Genomic DNA, 20,464 nt, shown 5'->3' on the forward strand with positions numbered 1-20,464 from the left:
TCAATTCACTGAATTATGGAGAGCTTTTGGTAAATATAATATTCAAGGATGAATTAATACATTTTGTGGGAAGCAGAGAGATTGTTTTAAGATTTAACTCTAGTAGTACTAGAATAGTGAGTCTCATCAAAACAATATAATACAATGAATACAAATAATATTATTTGGAAGTTATCATGTGTCAGACACTATTTTAAGCACTTTGTACTGAATTACTTAATTTTTATGGCATACCTAAAGGTAGATATTACTTCTATCATCCATACATGAAAAGTAAAATATGTGTCACATAAAATTAACACTTGCTCAAAGTTACATAGTAAGTGACAAGAGATTGAATTTGAATTGACAGAAATTTAGAAACTAATTTAATTTCAGAACTCCTGCTCTTAACAGTATCTTTACAGCCCCTGGAAAGAATAAGAATTGCAGAAAACTTCTAGGATTAGTGCTTAGAAGTAAAATTTAAAAATAATTTTAGAACATCCATTCATGATTAAAAACTCAACAAAAATGGTATAGAGGAATGTACTTCAATGTAATAAAGGCCATATATGACAAAAGCACAGCTAACATCATACTCAGAAGTGAAAAGCTGAAAGCTTTCCTTTAAGGTCAGAAAGAAGACAACGATTTTCACTCTTACCACTTTTATTCAACAGAACACTGGAGGTTCTAGCCACAGCAATCAGACAAAACAAAGAAATAAAAAGGTATCCAAAAGAAGTAAAATTATCATTATTTTAAGATAATATAATATTATATATAGAAAACCCTAAGTACTCCACCAAAAAAACTATTAGAATTAATAAATAGATTCAGCAAAGTAGCAGGATACAAAATTATCACACAGAAATCTGCTGCATTCTCATATACTAATGATGAACTAGCAGAGAGAGAAATCAGGAAAATAATTTCATTTACAATTTCATCAAAAATAATAAAATACTTAGGAATAAACTTAACCAAGGAGATGAAAGACCTGTACTCTGAAAACTGTAAGACACTCATGAAAAAAAAAAAAAGAATACACAAATAAATGGAAATCTATTCCATGCTCATGGACAGTAAGAATTAATAGTCAAAATGGCCATCCTGCTCAAAGCAATTTACAGATTCAATATAATCCCTATCAAAATACCAACTACATTTTTCAATGAACTAGAACAGATAGTTCTAAAATTTATATGGAACCACAAAAGACCCCAAATGGCCAAAGTAATCCTGAGAAAGAAGAACAAAGCTGGGGGATTATGCTCCTTGACTTCAAGCCCTGTTACAAAGCCACAGTAATCAAAATCACATTATACTAGAACAAAAAACAGACCCATAGATCAATGGAACAGAATAGAGAACCCAGATATAAATCGTTCATGCATATATGGTCAATTAGTTTATATGGTCCATTAGAATATATGGCCCATTAATATATAATGAAGAGGTCATGAATATTCAATGGGGAAGACTACACCAACAATTTCTTCAATAAATGGTTTTGGGAAAACTGGACATGTACAGAGAATGAAACTGGATTGTTGTCTAACTGCATACACAAAAGTAAACACAAAATGGATTGAAGACCTAAATGTAATACATGAAACCATAAAACTCTTTGAAGAAAACATAGGCAGAAATCCCTTGAACATAAGCATGAACAACGTGTTTCTGGATACATTTCCTATGCAAGGGAAACAAAATAAAAAATGATCAAGTGGAACTACATCAAACTACAAAGCTTCTGTAAAGCAAAGGACACCATCAACAGAACAAAAAGGCAGCCTACAGTATGGGATAATATATTCATAAGTGATTTACCCAATAAGGGGTTAACATCCAAAATATATAGAGAACACATATGACTCAACACCAAAAAATCAAATAACCAGATTAAAAAATGGGCAGAGAATCTGAACAGACATTTTTCCAAAGAAAAAATCCAGACGGCCAAAAGACACATGAAAAGATGCTCTGCATTGATAATCATCAGGGAAATGCAAATCAAAACCACTATGAGATATCACCTCACACCAATCAGAATGGCCACTATCAAAAAGACAAGAAATAACAAATGTTGGCAAGGATGTAGAGAAAAGGGAACTCTCCACACTGTTGGTGGGAGTATAAATTGGTACAGCTACGGTGGTAAGCAATATGGAGGCTTCTCAAAAAACTAAAAATAGAAATACCATTTGAACCAGTAATTCCACTTCTAGGAATTTGCGAGAAGAAAACAAAATCCCTGATTCGAAAAGACATATGCACCCTTGTGTTTATTGCTGCAATATTTACAATAGCCAAGATATGGAAGCAACCTAAGTGTCTATCAGTAGATGAATGGCTAAAGATGCATATACACAATGGAATATTAACCAGCCATAAAAAAGAACAATCCTTCCATTTGTAGCAACATGGATGGACCTAAAGGGTATTATGCTAAGTAAAATAAGCCAAGTGGAGAAGGACCATTTCCATATGATTTCACTTATTTGTGGAATATAAAAACAAAACAAAACAGAAGGAACAAAATACCAGTATACTTGTAGACACTGAGAAGTAACTGGTGTTTACCATGGGGTAGGAGTTGGGATAAGTACATGGGGAGGGGAGGGGATGGCAATAAAGAGGAACAAAAATTTTCAACCATAATATAAGTCGGTCATGGGAATGGTAGTACAGTATGGAGAATATAGCCAATGATTCTGTAATATCTTTCTGTGTTGACAGATGGTAACTGCACTAGTTGGAGTGAGGATTTAAAAATGTAAGTTACTGTGTACTGTTGTATACTTGAAATTCATATAAGATTGTGTGTTGACTATATTTCAGTAAAAAAATTAAAAAAATAGAAAAGAATTTTGGAATTGGTAAGGAAATAGAGTTATTTTATATATTAAAAATACATTGCATATGCATATCTAGTTATATTATCTTAAATATCTTTCTTTAATTAGATTTCCCTTATTTCATAGTATCAATATTGAATAATTTACAATATTTGACCCTTTGCAAGACAGAGAACGTCTATTCTTTTAACTAATAACAACATTCACCAGCCCAACCTCCCAGAATAACTTTTCTCTTTACATACCCAAATATGTCCACAATAACCATAGGAGCATCCAATCAGTAGACCTGAGCCAGGCACAAAAGCTCTGCTGGTATGCACATAGGCATTTGGAGATGGGAAGAACTTACCTTTTCTGCTTTAGAGAGGCAGCTCTGACTCCTCCCATCTCTAACCCAAAAAGGAACTTAACCCAAAACAGTAAATGTGTGGAGATGTTACATAACATAACATAAAATACACACAATGCTATTTACAATTCCATGATTTTGCTATTGCTCTTTGCTTTGCTTACCATATTTTTCCTCTGAAAAGCTAAGATTGAAAACATCACATAGTTGATGTCATAATTAAGTATTCATAACTCACTTATACCACTCATAATTTATTGGAAAGGGAAGGGAAAGAAAGTTCATAATACCTCACTCTCTTTTAGGTTATGAAGTCTTTAAGAATACGAACCATACACATTTCAATCATCTGAGCTTCCTGTAGTGTATTAAACTGCCTAACTCATAGTGGCCTCTTGATAAGGATAGTTAAAGGAATGAAATACAAAAGAATGTGACATGATGTAACTTGATTTAGATCATTAAATAATGAAATGTACTCTTTGCATGAATGGTAAGAGTCAAATCTTTCTTTGATTTTCCATCCATGAAACTAATCAGTGAACCTGTAAATCCTTACTGACCACTGATAGGGTATTTTATACTCATGTGACTGAAATAGAAAAAGCAATCTATAAGGCATCCCTTCTGCCTAATGAATCATATGGCTAGTGTATTTGACAGTGAATGTAATAAGGACAATAATAGCAATATATAACTGAATGCTTATTTTTTGTTATTGTTGAGGCTGTGATATTAGGAAATCAATGAGGAAAAGAAGAGCTTTCTTAGATGAATTATTGCAATATAGCTACCTCATGTCATATGAGCATTTTCTCATAAGCATTTACACATTCAAGTAAGTTATATACATTTCATATTTACACTTGTTCTTTCATGCTGAGTACTTCTGATATGAACAAATGTTATATCCAACACATTGTTTACCATATTAATAAAACTATGTTTCTTACCTTCAATATATAACAGTAGGGCAAAACAAAACAGTGAGATGAGGTGAGTCTAAAAATGTGGTGATCAAAGGATAAATTTTGTTTTAACATATTAAACTAATGCTATTTAATTGTATGTATTGTTTTGTTAAACAGATGTTCTTCAAGTTAAGGTATACAACTCCCCAAAAAAGGGTACAAAAACCTATGGAGGGATGTCATATTATTTGGAAAATATTCCAGATCTTTTGAGCAGCTTTTTTTAATTCAAAGTCATAATCAATAACTTTTATGGACTGATTGTGGTTCTTTGCAATCTGGCAAATATTTTACATGGGGAGAACTATGTTTTAGTTATGTGACACCATATAAGTGATTACAATCAAGAGTCAGAAAAGTGGAGTAGATGAGGTACAATATATATCACAGGGTGGACTCTGAAGATTTTATACTTGAGTGGAACTCCAGGTAAATGCTTTTGAGCATTTTCTATAACTTTTTTGCATATCTCCATCCGTATCTGTTTCTTTACATGTGAGACTGGATCAATAATATTTCCTATGTCATAGGACTTTTGAATTAATTTCTCATAGAACAGTGCTTCTAACATAGCAAATGCTAAATAAATGTATGCTTTATTGTTAAATATAAATATTTGTTATAGAAAGCTTGAAATTCATAAAATAATTGCAGAAATAGAGTCCAACAAAAAACACCTTAGCCAAGAGCAATATAGAAGATTCATACCATTAGGGAGATTTTGAACCATTTTGGGGATTAGAAGCAAGTCTTGTGAAAGGAGAAAATAAAGTTTACTCAAAATCAATCAAATACTAGGTACTTTGCATGCATGATTTCATTTAACTCTCCCTACATTATAATAAGCTTGAGGAAATTGTCACCATCTCATAAAAAAAAAAGCTGAAGAAACATTAAATAAGTTACTAACATTTTCTCTGCCCATGTATTAAACTCCAGGATCTAAACTGACATTAATCTGGCTCTAATTTATGCATCACTATCACATCTTTTTTTTCACATAATGGTACAATTGGTATCTCCTTCTAGAAAACCTTACTCATACCCGTGAAATACGAAGGTTTTAATATTCCTGATAGAAAACCTGTGTCTGTTTGTGGGAAGAAAGTGTTTATCATCTTTATAAAGTACCTAATTCTGTCCTGGCTTGTGGGAGGCACGAATAATTGTATCCATTAATGTATGAATTAATATAAAGGGAAAAAATGTGTGGCTCCACGGAAAAGAAATAGAGTGTCTTCCTTCCAAAATCCTTCCCTCCACTCTTCCTTAAACCCATTTAAGCATCAGACTGAAGTTGTTTAGGGCAAGCCCCAGATAGAGAGTAATTAAAGGAATATTTCACTTAGATGTGAATGCACCCTCATTGGAGGAAGAAAAGAAAAACTGATTCATAGTCACGAGGTGATAGAAAGCTTGAAGTGCAGGACGCCATTTCTCAAACAAATCATGTGACTGGTATTTTGGCAGAACTTCCTCTTCCTCAAGAAATTATGTATGCCTGGAGAAGATGATCAGACACCAAAAATTTAGACTTATTTGCATTTCAATATTGAAGCGTCATCTGAAGATTTCTAGTATTGTGTGCTAAAATAATGAAGTGTGTCTTGGGCTTTTTGGCATACTGTATTTTTGTGATTGGATTCAGTGAATAGCCTCACTATTCTTGGTGCAACAACACAAATAATTTCACAAACAGTTTAAAGCTTTGTGCAAGAACATCGTTGAGAGAAACAAACAAATTTAAAAATAATCATTTCTGGATTAGGACTATGGTGATTATTTCAGTGAGTTTCATGTGGATGAAATGAAGGAGAAAAGTGTTTCCAACCTCCTTTTCCTTTTCTCATGTCTTAGAGAGTGATCGTCATTCCCAGTTCCCAGGCACCTAGAGCGTCATTCTGCCTCAGCACCACCAAGACACCACACTGCTTCTCTAAAGCATGCTCTGCGATGCTCTCTCCACCCATAGCCAGATGTTTTGGCAGCCATGCCTTCATTTAGCTCTGATCTGAAAACCTCCAATGTTAAGCTCGGTAAGGTGTCTTGGTAACTGTTTAATGTACGGACTTCCAAAAGTCGATACCTGTCAGTGTTGTCAGTACCTGGATATTGGTATTCATAGAGACTCTAGTCTTCAACCCATGGTAAAAGGAAATTGAAAATGATGGAATTGGCTCTGTAATACCCCAATGTTGCAGAAGGGCAAATATTTTGCATATATATTTGATTTTTCTGTTAACTTCCCAGGCCCTTTTCTTTCTTATTCAGTTCCAAGCCTCCTCCTCAGTCCAGAGCAGACTGTTGATAGTTCTGTTGTCCTTCCACTGGAGAAAGTATAAACACACCTACAGTGGTTTGCCCTTACCTCTTGCCTAATGCTGCAAACCCAATTATGTTACATGAGGCACTTGCTTATTTTATAAGCACACAGAAATGAACAAGTCCTTGCTCTAATTATTTGTAGAAAAAAAGAAAATGCACTAAAATAAAACAATAGAATGTTCTCTTGAATAAAAATATCATCTGAGAGGGAAGGGTTTTAATGGGACATTCAACCTACTCTGATAAACAAATGTTGTCAAATAAAGCATGCAATTTAATAGAAATATGGCAGCAAAGACCAACTGTCAAATGATTCTTAAGGGGAAAAAATTCTTGACATTTAGGAAAATGCAATTTTTGGAAGTCACTTTGTCATGCAGCCACATATTCATTTTCAAGGTAATCACTAGTAAATTACAGTGACCCTGCATCTCATCAGACACTGTTCTTTTGTGTAATTGATCACTGCTTCTTTCATATGTGCAGAGCTAAACTCTTTATGTGTGCAAACCCTGAATGTGCGTCTGCAGAAAGGAATAGTCAAGGGATAGAAGTGAATTCTGATATAAACATTTTTAAAAGATTCATTTATTGCAAATATACCATATAAGTGTGAAAGAGTATGGAAATAATACATTTTCCATAAGGTAGGTTCAAGAGCTTTGCAAATCTGTTTATTTCACTATCTATAAGAGACATTATTGCTAAGTCAGGGGGCTTATGCCCTAAGGCATTTGAAATATAAGGAGGATTCTCTTAAAAAATAATGATTTTAATTTACTTTAATTTCTTTCATTTTTTGGTATGAAACATTAGAGTTGGGAATACTAAGGAAGGGAAAAAATAGGCACTTGTTAAAAAATTATATTTGGAGATATTAGGTAAATAAAGTAAGAAGGTATATGGCTTCTTTATGGTATGTGTATATATATGAAACATATTCATACAAAATCATATAAACTGCTGAAAAATTTAAAGCTCAGTGTACTTCGGATATAATTGATTTTATTACAATTTATTCCCAACTTTATTTATTTATTTTTAATTTAGGGCATAGCAAAATTCTCACTGAAATAATGGTAAGTCAGAAGTTTATAGTTCAGAGACATACACCTCCTGTTTTCTTTGCTCACACCACCGATAGGAATTATGACAAGATCAACAATGAGGGTGTTTTTTGTGATACAAATCTCTCCATGGGGAGAGGACTGCAGTCATCCTGAGTTTGTTTCACAATTCAGCTTCTTTCTCTACCAAGTCTTTATAATGAGATCAACTGCGCCCTGTCTTTATATTGGAAAGTGAAATTCCAGTGGATCACAGCCAGATTGATTTGGACCCTCAGCCATCCTGGTCAGCAACACCTTAGGACTCCAGATCCCTGCAGTGATGTGCATCTCTTATTATGACGGTCAAAATGAGCAGGACGATTCCATTCTGGTTTATTTGTTTAGTTCATTTTAAAGAATGCAGAAAATCTGCCATTTAATGGTCATGGAAGAAAATATAGGTCACATTTGAATACAGTTATATTCACTTCAAAATCATCTGTTTCTTTACTCCAACACAATTATTTTATCTATTAAGTGAACTGTCCTATGATAAGGAAAAAATCTGATATGTTCTAAGTATGTGATATGAGGGATAGAGACAAGGGAATGTATCAGCTAATAGTCACAGGCTGTAGCTAACCAGAAGCTCCATATCCCTGGATGAAGTCATTCAAACAATTTCCTAGAAGGTCCCCAGAGCCACTGCATCCCCCTTATGTGTGACCAGTGCCTTATTGTCACTGGGCCTTTTCCTGGTTCTGAACCTGGCAGCTCATCACTCAAAAGGCCAAAACGTGAGACAAGTGTTGATGAAAAGGAAAGGTTGATTTACGCAGGAAGCGAGCAGCCTGGGAAGGTGGTAAACTGGTCTCCCAACATCGCCTCTGAAGTGCAGTTCACAGTGGGCAGACTTGCTGGTGTCAAGGAGATGGTGTGCTTCAAAACTGCCTTCTGCATCTATAGCCAGTGTGAACTCAAAGAGGTTTCTTTCCTTGAGACCCCTTTCAAATGTTCAGGCTCTCTGAGTCTGACGGACAAGTTGTTTATGCTAACTGGTCTTGTGGCTGGTGAAGCAGAAACTTCCTATCCTTCTGTCTATCATCTATAAAGGCTCAAAAAACCCTTTTCTTTCAGAAGTCTCTTGTCCCTAGAGTTTAGTTTGTCACTTATTGTTACTCTTTTCACCTACTTGCTCCCTCCTTAATCTTCCCATTAGAGCTAATCACTCCCACTATTTCAGAATCACTAATAAGAATAGTTTCCCAGCTACACTGTGATCTCTCTGCAGCCTGGCACATCAAAGAGCTTTAGGATGGGCAAGATCTATAGAAATATAAAAGTGTGAAATAGCACTTTCTCAATGAATCCACCCCCCACAACAAGAAATAATATACCCAATGTATCATGACAGCGACTTCTAAAAATGACTTTTCCCTTGTTAAAAAACAAATGTCAACCAAGTGAATTCCCAGATCTAACTGGCTTTACTAAGTGACTCAGGAATCAGCAGCTCTCCTCTAGCAAGTAGAAATTCTCAGAGGAATTGCACAAAATGGAAGGTTTTCATAGGTCAGAGAGTGGGCAAAGAAATTATTAGCCAAAGAAAAGAAATGATTGCTACTGGTAGGTCAGCCTTCGTTATCAGGGAGCAGTAGGGGGCCTTAAAATGCAGATGACCTCCCCTTCTTTTGGAAGGAGCCCATTTGACAGGTGATCTCACTGGAGGATGGAAGGGGCTCATGTGACAGATGACCTCATTGTCACTGACCAGAAAATGCCTTACTGACTTTTAAGACTACATTTCCAGAGGAGATTGAAACTACAATTAGGCTAGGCATTAAGTCCAGGTTTGGTGGCCTGGCCCAGCACAAGTGACTCGCTGTTGGGCCTGCAGCTTACTTTTGGACACCCCGTATTATTTTCTGTGACTAATAAATATCTGAAGAATTCAGTCTTGTAGTCTTTGCCAATGTCTATATAGAACATGTCAAGAAAAGCTTAAAGGAAATACCTAGCCAGGTAATTTGCAAGTGCAATTGATCACAGAGAACATTTTTATGAACTAATTTGTGAGACAAGAATTCTCCAGAATATATCTCAGGAAAAGCTCATGTGGGTAAAATTGAAATATTTCCAGAATCTCTCTCCTGACAATAGGTGTTTCCAAGGGATGGAGAGTAGTCCATCTCCATATCAATAGGTGATTTCCATAAGTGATTACAAGGGGGAGTGAGGGCATATCTGGCCTGGAGAGGTTGGGTGGGGTCCCTTTTTTTTGCAGCCGGATTGTGAGAGATACGGATGAGCCAAAGTGGATGACTGCTTGTAGGCAATAAACGAGTTTCTCCCACTTTATTTCTCCCTTTGATTTTGGTTTCAAAGGTAATTTGTCCCAGGCTGGGAAACTGTTATCACCCAGGAGTTACAGCTCACCTGAACACTTATTTAAGAATACTCATTTTTATCATGTTGCACAAACAATGAAGCATATGGTCTAATATTTATTTAATGGTGTCTATTTGCTATGAAAAATATATCCTGAAATGTATTTCTCTATGGATTACACACACACACATGCAGAGGTAGAAAAAGATTTTACTGATACCATTAGGTATAGTTTACACATGGCAGTTTTGTGTGAAATTTTAGAAATTATCTGATTACTGTTGTCATTGCTTAGAGAACTATAATACTTGATTATGAAGATTATGGCAGAATTTATTTTGGTCCCAAATATATCTAGCTCTGTTGGCTATGGCCCATCTTGCTTTTACTTTTTTTTCTCCTACACTTTTTCTTTTGTTACATGAAAAAAAAAAAGATTATTGACAAATGCTCATTTTCTTTTCTACTGATAAAAAGGGAACTCTGCCCCCATTTAAAGGCTTCTGCCACCCCACCCCATCTAACTTCTCTCTTCCACATGCCTTGTTTCTTTGTTCTGCAACAGTAACTCTCGAGTAAACACACTATTCTCAGAAATAAGACTAATCATCAGGGTTACTAGTGACAAACAGAAAACAAATGAACATGAGCTTAAACGCTATTAGATCCACAGGGAAAAATCAATGACATGGAAAAGAACAAAGTTACAGAAGAATGAGGTTGTTTCTTCCAACTTACACAAAAAGTTGCATAAAAAGAAACAAAACACTGGATTACATGAAAAGTAAAATTCAAAATGAAGGCAATTAAATGGATAATTGAAACAAAATCAAACAATTTTGCTTCAATTAAATGGTTACTTCACTTGAAAGTAATTCTGGACTTGAATATTCCTCAGTGGTCTGCTAAAATTATTGATTAATCTGTTGCAGGAGTGGGTGGGGCACTGTATGGTCTCTAAGGGCTTCCTTGGAAATGAAATGACGGATGTTTTCAAGAAAAGGAAGTGACAGGTGGGAAACCTTACCTCTTAATGGCCATATGGTTGTCACCTTTGTTACTTTATCCTCTGCCTTTTTCTCTCATCTCTGTCAATGTGCATTCTCCTTCTAACAGTTTATCCTCTGCCCTTCCTATATTAACCAATTGAGAAATCTGGAGATCTGAATATTCTCAACAGAGTTTTACAAAATTAAGTTCATGTTTTTTTGTTGTTTCACATCTGGTTGTCCAAGATATCTGGCCATAAATAATCATGAGAAACAACATGTATTGATTCCCTGCTCTGAACTAAATGCAATAAGCATACCTCTAATACATACAGAAACAATCATGATGATTGTTATAACAAAATAATGATTATTATAATTTTGCAGACAAAATAATGGAGGCTCCAATAACCCAGATAACTTATGTGAGATCACACAGTTAGGTAGAGACCAAGTGGAAATTAATTTCTAGTTTATTCTGACTCTGAAGACCATGGTATTTCTATTATTTTTTTTTAATAATAGGTCTATGAAATCACTAAAAAAATCTTGGCTTGTTCTGTTTCTCCTAAGAACAGGTGTAGAAAATTGAAACACTACTTTTAGGATCAATGGCCTTCAAACATTTTTTAACATACTTGCCTTAAAAATAAAAACAGCACATTCTTCAATACATTTTTATTTTTCTCCATTCAGGACCCATTTAAAAAGGTAAATCAAATTCTATCATTCCCTTACTTGCTCAGAGGTCTCCAGTGACCTGTCACACTTTGACTAATATCCAAGATCTAAGCCACGCCAGAAAACCTCTCATGATCTGGTTCCTCTCCTACTCGCTTTCACTTCCTCCCGATATTCCTCACCACCCCTGAATGTTGTGGCATTTTTATTTTCCTCAGATGTGCCATGACTTTTCATGATGTTGACCTTCTTAGGTCACCTCTTTATTTCCTTTGGCCTCTGATAAAATATTACACTTGGTGCAGCCTAAATAAAGTAGCAGCTTTCTCAACATACCTTCACCATATTATATCCACATTCTCTGCCTTATTAGTTTTCTTTGCACTTAGCACTATCTAAAATTAAATTACATGTTCAATTATTTGCACCCCTATTTTATGAAACTGTATCAGAAAGCAGTTCCTCTTTTGGTTTTTTTTTGAGAGGCCATCTCTCATTTATTGATCAAATGGTTGTTAACAACAATAAAATTCTGTATAGGGAAATCAATGCACAATCATTAATCAACCCCACACCTAATTCTCAACAGTCTCCAATCTTCTGAAGCATAATGAACCAGTTCTTACATGATGAGCAATCAGACAAATTAAAACAGCACATTCCTGGGAACTGTTCACATTCCATATGTTCTTTTAACAGTAGAGAGTCTATAGCCACATGATTTTGGAGCACTGCAACTTGCACTTCTCCTAATCCTTGGTTGAATTCTCACAGTATAGAACCAGTCAAATTTGTTGTTTTACCGTATGCACAGGCCAGCTTAGACTCCCCTTCTTCATTCCAATTGCAAGTCCAGGAACCGGGGGATGACTGCAGCTACAATTGGAGCAGCACCAGGATCTTTGTTGAAGTTTTTTGATGTTCATCTTCTGAAATGACTTTTCCAGACGATGTTGGTGTTGCAAGTTCTTCTTCATGATCTTTATTTTGTATCTTAATTTGTTTTCTATGTAGCCAATTCGGCTTTGATCCTCTGTATAAACACAAACTAACCCTTTGCCCACACTTTGATATGCCCTTTATACCATTGTGAAGAACCCATTGGAGATCACCACACAGGAACTGCTCTTTTTTTTTTTTTTCAGAGAAACAAATATTATCAGAAAAATGTACTTCCATAGTTGGTCATCTGACACCCTTTAAAAGATCAAAATTCAGGATATGTAAAGCATGCATTAATTGCTGATTTGCAGTTAGTTTTATCCTATCAGGGAGCAATCCCCCTTGTCTTTCTCTTTTTTTGTTATCATTAATCTACAATTACATGAAGAATGTTATGTTTACTAGGCTCTCCCCTATACCAAGTCCCCCCCGACAAACCCCATTACAGTCACTGTCCATCAGCATAGCAAAATGTTGTAGAATCACTACTTGTCTTCTCTGTGCTGTACAGCCCTCCCCATTCTCCCACCCCCCCATTATGCATGCTAATCTTAATACCCCCCTTCTTCTCCCCAACCCCTTATCCCTCCCTACCCATCCATCCTCCCCAGTCCCTTTCCCTTTGGTACCTGTTAGTCCATTTTTGGGTTCTGTAATTCTGCTGCTGTTTTGTTCCTTCAGTTTTTCCTTTGTTCTTATACTCCACAGATGAGTGAAATCATTTGGTATTTCTCTTTCTCCACTTGGCTTATTTCACTGAGCATAATACCCTCCAGCTTCATCCATGTTGCTGCAAATGGTAGGATTTTCCCTCTTCTTATGGCTGAGTAGTATTCCATTGCATATATGTACCACATCTTCTTTATCCATTCATCTACTGATGGACATTTAGGTTGCTTCCAATTCTTGGCTATTGTAAATAGTGCTGCGATAAGCATAGGTGTGCATCTGTCTTTCTCAAACTTGATTGCTGCGTTCTTGAAGTAAATTCCTATGAGCGGAATTCCTGGGTCAAATGGTAAGTCTGCTTTGAGCATTTTGATGAACCTAAATACTGCTTTCCACAATGGTTGAACTAATTTACATTCCCACCAGCAATGTAGGAGGGTTCCCCTTTCTCCACAGCCTCGCCAACATTTGTTGTTGTTTGTCTTTTGGATGGCAGCTATCCTTACTGGTGTGAGGTGATACCTCATTGTAGTTTTAATTTGCATTTCTCTGATAATTAGTGATGTGGAGCATCTTTTCATGTGTCTGTTGGCCATCTGAACTTCTTTTTTGGAGAACTATCTGTTCAGTTCCTCTGCCCATTTTTCAATTGGCTTATTTGTTTTTTGTTTGTTGAGGCATGTGAGCTCTTTATATATTCTGGACGTCAAGCCTTTATCGGTTCTGTCATTTTCAAATATGTTCTCCCATACTGTAGGGTTCTTTTTTGTTCTATTGATGGTGTCTTTTGCTGTACAGAAGCTTTTCAGCTTAATATAGTCTCACTTGTTCATTTTTGCTATTGTTTTCCTTGCCCAGGAGATATGTTCAAGAAGAGGTCACTCATGTTTATGTCCAGGAGGTTTTTGCCTATGTTTTTTTCCAAGAGTTTAATGGTTTCATGACTTAAATTCAGGTCTTTGATCCATTTTGAGTTTACTATTGTATATGGGGTTAGACAATGGTCCAGTTTCATTTTCCTACATGTAGCTGTCCAGTTTTGCCAGCACCATCTGTTGAAGAGACTGTCATTTCACCATTGTATGTCCATGGCTCCTTTATCAAATATTAAATGACCATGTATGTCTGGGTTAATGTCTGGATTCTCTAGTCTGTTCCATTGGTCTGTGGCTCTGTTCTTGTGCCAGTACCAAATTGTCTCTATTACTATGGCTTTGTAGTAGAGCTTGAAGTTGGGGAGTGAGATTCCCCCTACTTTATTCTTCTTTCTCAGGATTGCTTTGGTTATTCAGGGTGATGGGTTTTCCATATGAATTTTTGAATTATTTGTTCCAGTTCATTGAAGTATGATGCTGGTAATTTGATAGGGATTGCATCGAATCTGTATATTGCTTTGGGAAGGATGGCCATTTTGACAATATTAATTCTTCCCAGCCACAAGCATGGGATGAGTTTCCACTTGTTAGTGTCCCCTTTAGTTTCTCTTAAGAGTGACTTGTAGTTTTCAGAGTATAAGTCTTTCACTTCTTTGGTTAGGTTTATTCCTAGGTATTTTATTCTTTTTGATGCAATTGTGAATGGAATTGTTTTCCTGATTTCTCTTTCTATTGGTTCATTGTTAGTGTATAGGAAAGCTACAGATTTCTGTGTGTTAATTTTGTATCCTGCAACATTGCCGTATTCCAATTTCAGTTCTAGTAGTTTTGGGATGGAGTCCTTAGGGTTTTTTATGTACAATATCATGTCATCTGCAAATAGTGACAGTTTAACTTCTTTACCAATCTGGATTCCTTGTATTTCTTTATTTTGTCTGATTGCCGTGGCTAGGACCTCCAGGTCTATGTTAAATAACAGTGGGGAGAGTGGGTATCCCTGTCTAGTTCCCGATCTCAGAGGAAAAGCTTTCAGCTTCTTGCTGTTCAGCATAATGTTGGCTGTGGGTTTATGATATATGGCCTTTATTATGTTGAGGTACTTGCCCTCTATTCCCATTCTGCTGAGAGTTTTTATCATGAATGTATGTTGAACTTTGTCAAATGCTTTTTCAGCATCTGTGGAGATGATCATGTGGTTTTTGTCTTTCTTTTTGTTGATGTTGTGGATGATTTTGATGAATTTTTGAATGTTGTACCATCCTTGCATCCCTGGGATGAATCCCACTTGGTCATGGTGTACGATCCTTTTGATGTGTTTTTGAATTCAGTTTGCTAATATTTTGTTGAGTATTTTTGCATCTACGTTTATCAGGGATATTGGTCTGTAGTTTTCTTTTTTGGTGGGGTCTTTACCTGGTTTTGGTATTTGGGTGATGTTGGCTTCATATAACGAGTTCGGGAGTATTCCCTGCTCTTCTACTTTTTTGGAAAACTTCAAGGAGAATGGGTATTATGCCTTTCCTGTATGTCTGATAAAATTCTGAGGTAAATCCATCTGGCCCGGGGGCTTTTTTCTTTGGTAGTTTTTTGAATACTGCTTCCATTTCATTCCTGGTAATTGGTCTGTTTAGATTTTCTGTTTCTTTCTGGGTCAGTCTTGGAAGGTTGTATTTTTCTAGGAAGTTGTGCATTTCTCCTAGGTTTCCCAGCTTGTTAGCATATAGGTTTGCATAGTACTCTCTAATAATTCTTTGTATCTGTGGGGTCCATCGTGATTTCTCCTTCCTCATTTCTGATTCTGTTGATTTGTATTAACTCTCTTTTCCTCTTAATAAGTCTGGCTAGAGGCTTATCTATTTTGTTTATTTCTCAAAGAACCATCCCTTGGTTTCATTGATTTTTGATATTATTTTATTCTTCTCAATTTTATTTATTTCTTCTCTGATCTTTATTATGTCCCTCCTTCTGCTGACCTTAGGCTTCATTTGTTTTTCTTTTTCCAATTTCGATAATTGTGACATTAGACCATTCATTTGGGATTGTTCTTCCTTCTTTAAATATGCCTGGATTGCTATATACTTTCCTCTTAAGACTGCTTTTGCTGTATCCCACAGTAGTTGGGGCTTTGTGTTGTTGTCGTTTGTTTCCATAAATTGCTGGATATCCATTTTGATTTGGTCATTCAGCCATTGATTATTTAGGAGCGTGTTGTTAAGCCTCCATGTGTTTGTGAGCCTTTTTGCTTTCTTTGTACAGTTTATTTCTAGTTTTATGCCTTTGTGGTCTGAAAAGTTGGTTGGTAGGATTTCAATCTTTTGGAATTTACTGAGGCTCTTTTTGTGGCCTAGTATGTGGTCTATTCTGGAGAATGTTCCATGTGCACTTGAGAAGAATGTGTATCCTGTAGCTTTTGGATGTAGAGTTCTGTAGATGTCTATTAGGTCCATCTGTTCTAGTGTGTTGTTCAGTGCTTCCATGTCCTTACTTATTTTCTGTCTGGTGGATCTGTCCTTTGGAGTGAGTGGTGTATTGAAGTCTCCCAGAATGAATGCATTGCATTCTATATCCTCCTTTAATTCTGTTAGTATTCGTTTCAGATGTTGGTGCTCCTGTACTCAGTGCATATATATTTATAATGGTTATATCCTCTTGTTGAACTGAGCTCTTTATCATTATCTAATGTGTTTCTTTATCTTTTGTTACTTTCTTTATTTTGAAGTCTGTTTTGTCTGATACTAGTATTGCAACACCTGCTTTTTTCTATGTGTTGTTTGCATGAAATATCTTTTTCCATCCCTTGACTTTAAGTATGTGCATGTCTTGGGTTTGAGGAGAGTCTCTTGTAAGCAGCATATGGACGGGTCTTGCTTTTTTATCCATTATATTACTCTGTGTCTTTTGATTGGTACATTCAGTCCATTTACTTTTCAGGTGATTATTGAAAGGTATGTACTTATTGCCATTACAGGCTTTAAGTTTGTGGTTACCAAAGGTCCAGGTTTAGCTTCTTTACTATCTTACTGTCTAACTTAACTTGCTTGTTGAACTATGATAAACACAATCTGATGATTCTTTATTTCTCTCCCTTCTTATTCCTCCTCCTCCCTTCTTCATATGTTGGGTGCTTTGTTCTGTGCTCTTTTTAGGAGTGCTCCCATCTAGAGCAGTCCCTGTAAGATGACCTGTAGAGGTGGTTTGTGCAAGGCAAATTCCCTCAACTTTTGCTTGTCTGGGAATTGTTTAATCCCTTCTTCATATTTAAATGATAATCATGCTGGATACAGTAGTCTTGGTCGAGGCCCTTCTGTTCCATTGAATTAAGTATATCATGCCATTCTCTTCTGGCCTGTAGGGTTTCTGTTGAGAAGTCTGATGATAGCCTGATGGGTTTTCCTTTGTAGGTGACCTTTTTTTCTCTCTGGCTGCCTTTAATACTTTGTCCTTGTCTTTGATCTTTGCCATTTTAATTATTATGTGTCTTGGTGTTGCCCTCCTTGGATCCCTTTCCATGGGAGTTCTGTGTACCTCTGTTGTCTGAGAGGCCATTTCCTCCCCTAGTTTGGGGAAGTTTTCAGCAATTATTTCTTCAAAGACACTTTCTATCCCTTTTTCTCTCTCTTCTTATTCTGGTACCCCTATAATATGGATATTGTTTCATTTCAATTGGTCACTCAGCTCTCTTAGAATTCTTTCATTCCTGGAGATCCTTCCATCTCTCTCTGCATCAGCCTCTCTGCATTCCTGTTCTCTGTTTTCTAGTCCATTAATGGTGTCTTGCATCTCATCCATTCTGTTTTGAAGTTCTTCCAGAGCTTGTTTTATTTCTGTATTCTCCTTCCTTAGTTCTTGCATATTTCTCTGCAAGTCCATCAGCATGATTATGACTTTTGTTTTGAATTCTTTTTCAGAAAGACGGTTAAATCTATCTCCCCAGGTTCCTTCTCAGGGGAAGATGTAGTAGATGCCGAAGTTGTCTGGGTTAGTCTTGTCTGGATTAATTTTTTTTGCCCTTTCATGTTGATACGTGCCATTGACTGTCAGCTGGGAGAACCAAACTTTCCACTTGCTACTGTCCTTTCTTTATGGGACAACTGCGACCCCTAGTGGCTTGTGTTGGGCAATTGCGTGTAGACTGGGTCTTTGTGTCTTGCCTGGCAGGTATGGAGGAAGCTCCATTGATGAGGGCGTGACCAGCCTTAGACTGCTTAACTGCTATGGTGCGCCCTGGAGGGGTAATGGATGGGGGGCTGTTTGGCTGTTTACTTCTGTGAGGGATCTCAGAGCTGTTGCCCAGGGGTTAGTGCGCCCGGGTTTCCTTGGACTTTCCAGCTGCTGGACTGTGACCTGGGTTGTTTCCATCCAGCTGTTGCATCCCTGACCCTTTAAGACTTTCAAAAAGCACTTGCTTTTCTTTGTCACAGGGGCATTAGCTTTGGGACCCACTCAGAGGTCTCGCTGCCCTGTTTCCCTAGTATCCAGTACCCCACGCATGCACTATGTCTGCGCTCTGTTGCGGATGGCTGGGGCTGGGTGTTTAGCAGTCCTGGGCTCCCTCTCCCTCCCTGCTCCTACTCCTCTCCTCCTGCTGGGAGCTGGGGTGAGAGGCGCTTGAGTCCCGCTGGGCTGGGGCTTGTATCTTACCCCTTTCACCAGGTGCTGGGCTCTCGCATGTGTGGATGTAGTCTGGCTGTTGTCCTGTGTCTTCTGGTCTCTCTTTTAGGATTAGTTGTATTTGTTGTATTTTCAACAATATATATGTTTTTGGGTGGAGATTCCCACTGTCCTACTCACGCTGCCATCTTGGCTCCCTCTTCATGTGAATTTTTGTACTATTTGTTCCAGTTCATTGAAGAATGTTGCTGGTAATTTGATAGGGATTGCATCAACTTTGTATATTGCTTTGGGCAGGATGGCCATTCTGATGATATTAATTCTTCCTAGCCAAGAGCATGGGATGAGTTTCCATTTGTTAGTGTCCCCTTTAATTTCTCTTAAGACTGTCTTGTAGTTTTCAGGGTATATGTCTTTCACTTCTTTGGTTAGGTTTATTCCTAGGTATTTTATTCTTTTTGATGCAATTGTGAATGGAGTTGTTTTCCTGATTTCTCTTTCTATTGGTTCATTGTTAGGATACAGGAAAGCCACAGATTTCTGTGTGTTAATTTTGTATCCTGCAACTTTGCTGTGTTCCGATATCAGTTCTAGTAGTTTTGCAGTGGAGTCTTTAGGGTTTTTTATGTACAATATCATGTCATCTGCAAATAGTGACAGTTTAACTTCTTCTTTACCAATCTGGATTTCTTGTATTTCTTTGTTTTGTCTAATTGCTGTGGCAAGGACCTACAGTATTATGTTAAATTACAGTGGGGAGAGTGGGCATTCCTGTCTTGTTCCCAATCTCAGAGGAAAAGCTTTCAGCTTCTCGCTTTTCAGTATGATGATGGCTGTGGGTTTATCATATATGGCCTTTATTATGTTGAGGTACTTTCACTCTATGCTCATTTTGCTGCAGAGAGTTTTTATCATGAATGGATGTTGAATTTTTGTCAAATGCTTTTTCAGCATCTATGAAGATGATCATGTGGTTTTTGTCCTTCTTTTTGTTGATGTGGTGGATCATGTTGATGGATTGTCAAATGTTGTACCATCCTTGCATCCCTGGGATGAATCCCACTTGGTTATGGTGTATGATCCTTTTGATGTATTTTTGAACTCGGTTTGCTAATATTTTACCGAGTATTTTTACATCTACATTCACCAGGGATATTGGTCTGTAATTTTCTTTTTTGGTGCGGTTTTTTCCCGGTTTTGGTATTAGGGAGATGTTAGCTTCATAGAATGAGTTTGGGAGTATTCCCTCCTCTTTTATTTATTGGAAAACTTTAAGGAGAATAGGTATTATGTCTTCTCTGTATGTCTGATAAAGTTCTGAGGTAAATCCATCTGGCCCAGGGGTTTTCGTCTTGGGTAGTTTTTTGATTACCGTTTCAATTTCTTTGCTAGTAATTGGTTTGTTTAACTTTTGTGTTTCTTCCTTGGTCAGTCTTGGAAGGTTGTATTTTTCTAGGAATTTGTCCATTTCTTCTAGGTTTTCCAGCTTGTTAGCATATAGGTTTTCATAGTCTTTAATAATTCTTTGTATTTCTGTGGAGTCTGTTGTGATTTTTCCATTCTGATTTCTGATTCTCTTGATGTGTGTTGACTCTCTTTTTCTCTTAATAAGTTTGGCTAGAAGCTTATCTATTTTGTTTATTTTCTCAAAGAACCAGCTCTTGGTTTCGTTGATTTTTTCTATTGTTTTATTCTTTTCAATTTTGTTTATTTCTTCTCTGATCTTTATTATGTCCCTCCTTCTGCTGACTTTAGGCCTCATTTGTTCT

Source organism: Manis javanica, chromosome 5 (assembly GCF_040802235.1).
Source record: "Manis javanica isolate MJ-LG chromosome 5, MJ_LKY, whole genome shotgun sequence".
NCBI classification, from domain to species: Eukaryota; Metazoa; Chordata; class Mammalia; order Pholidota; family Manidae; genus Manis; species Manis javanica.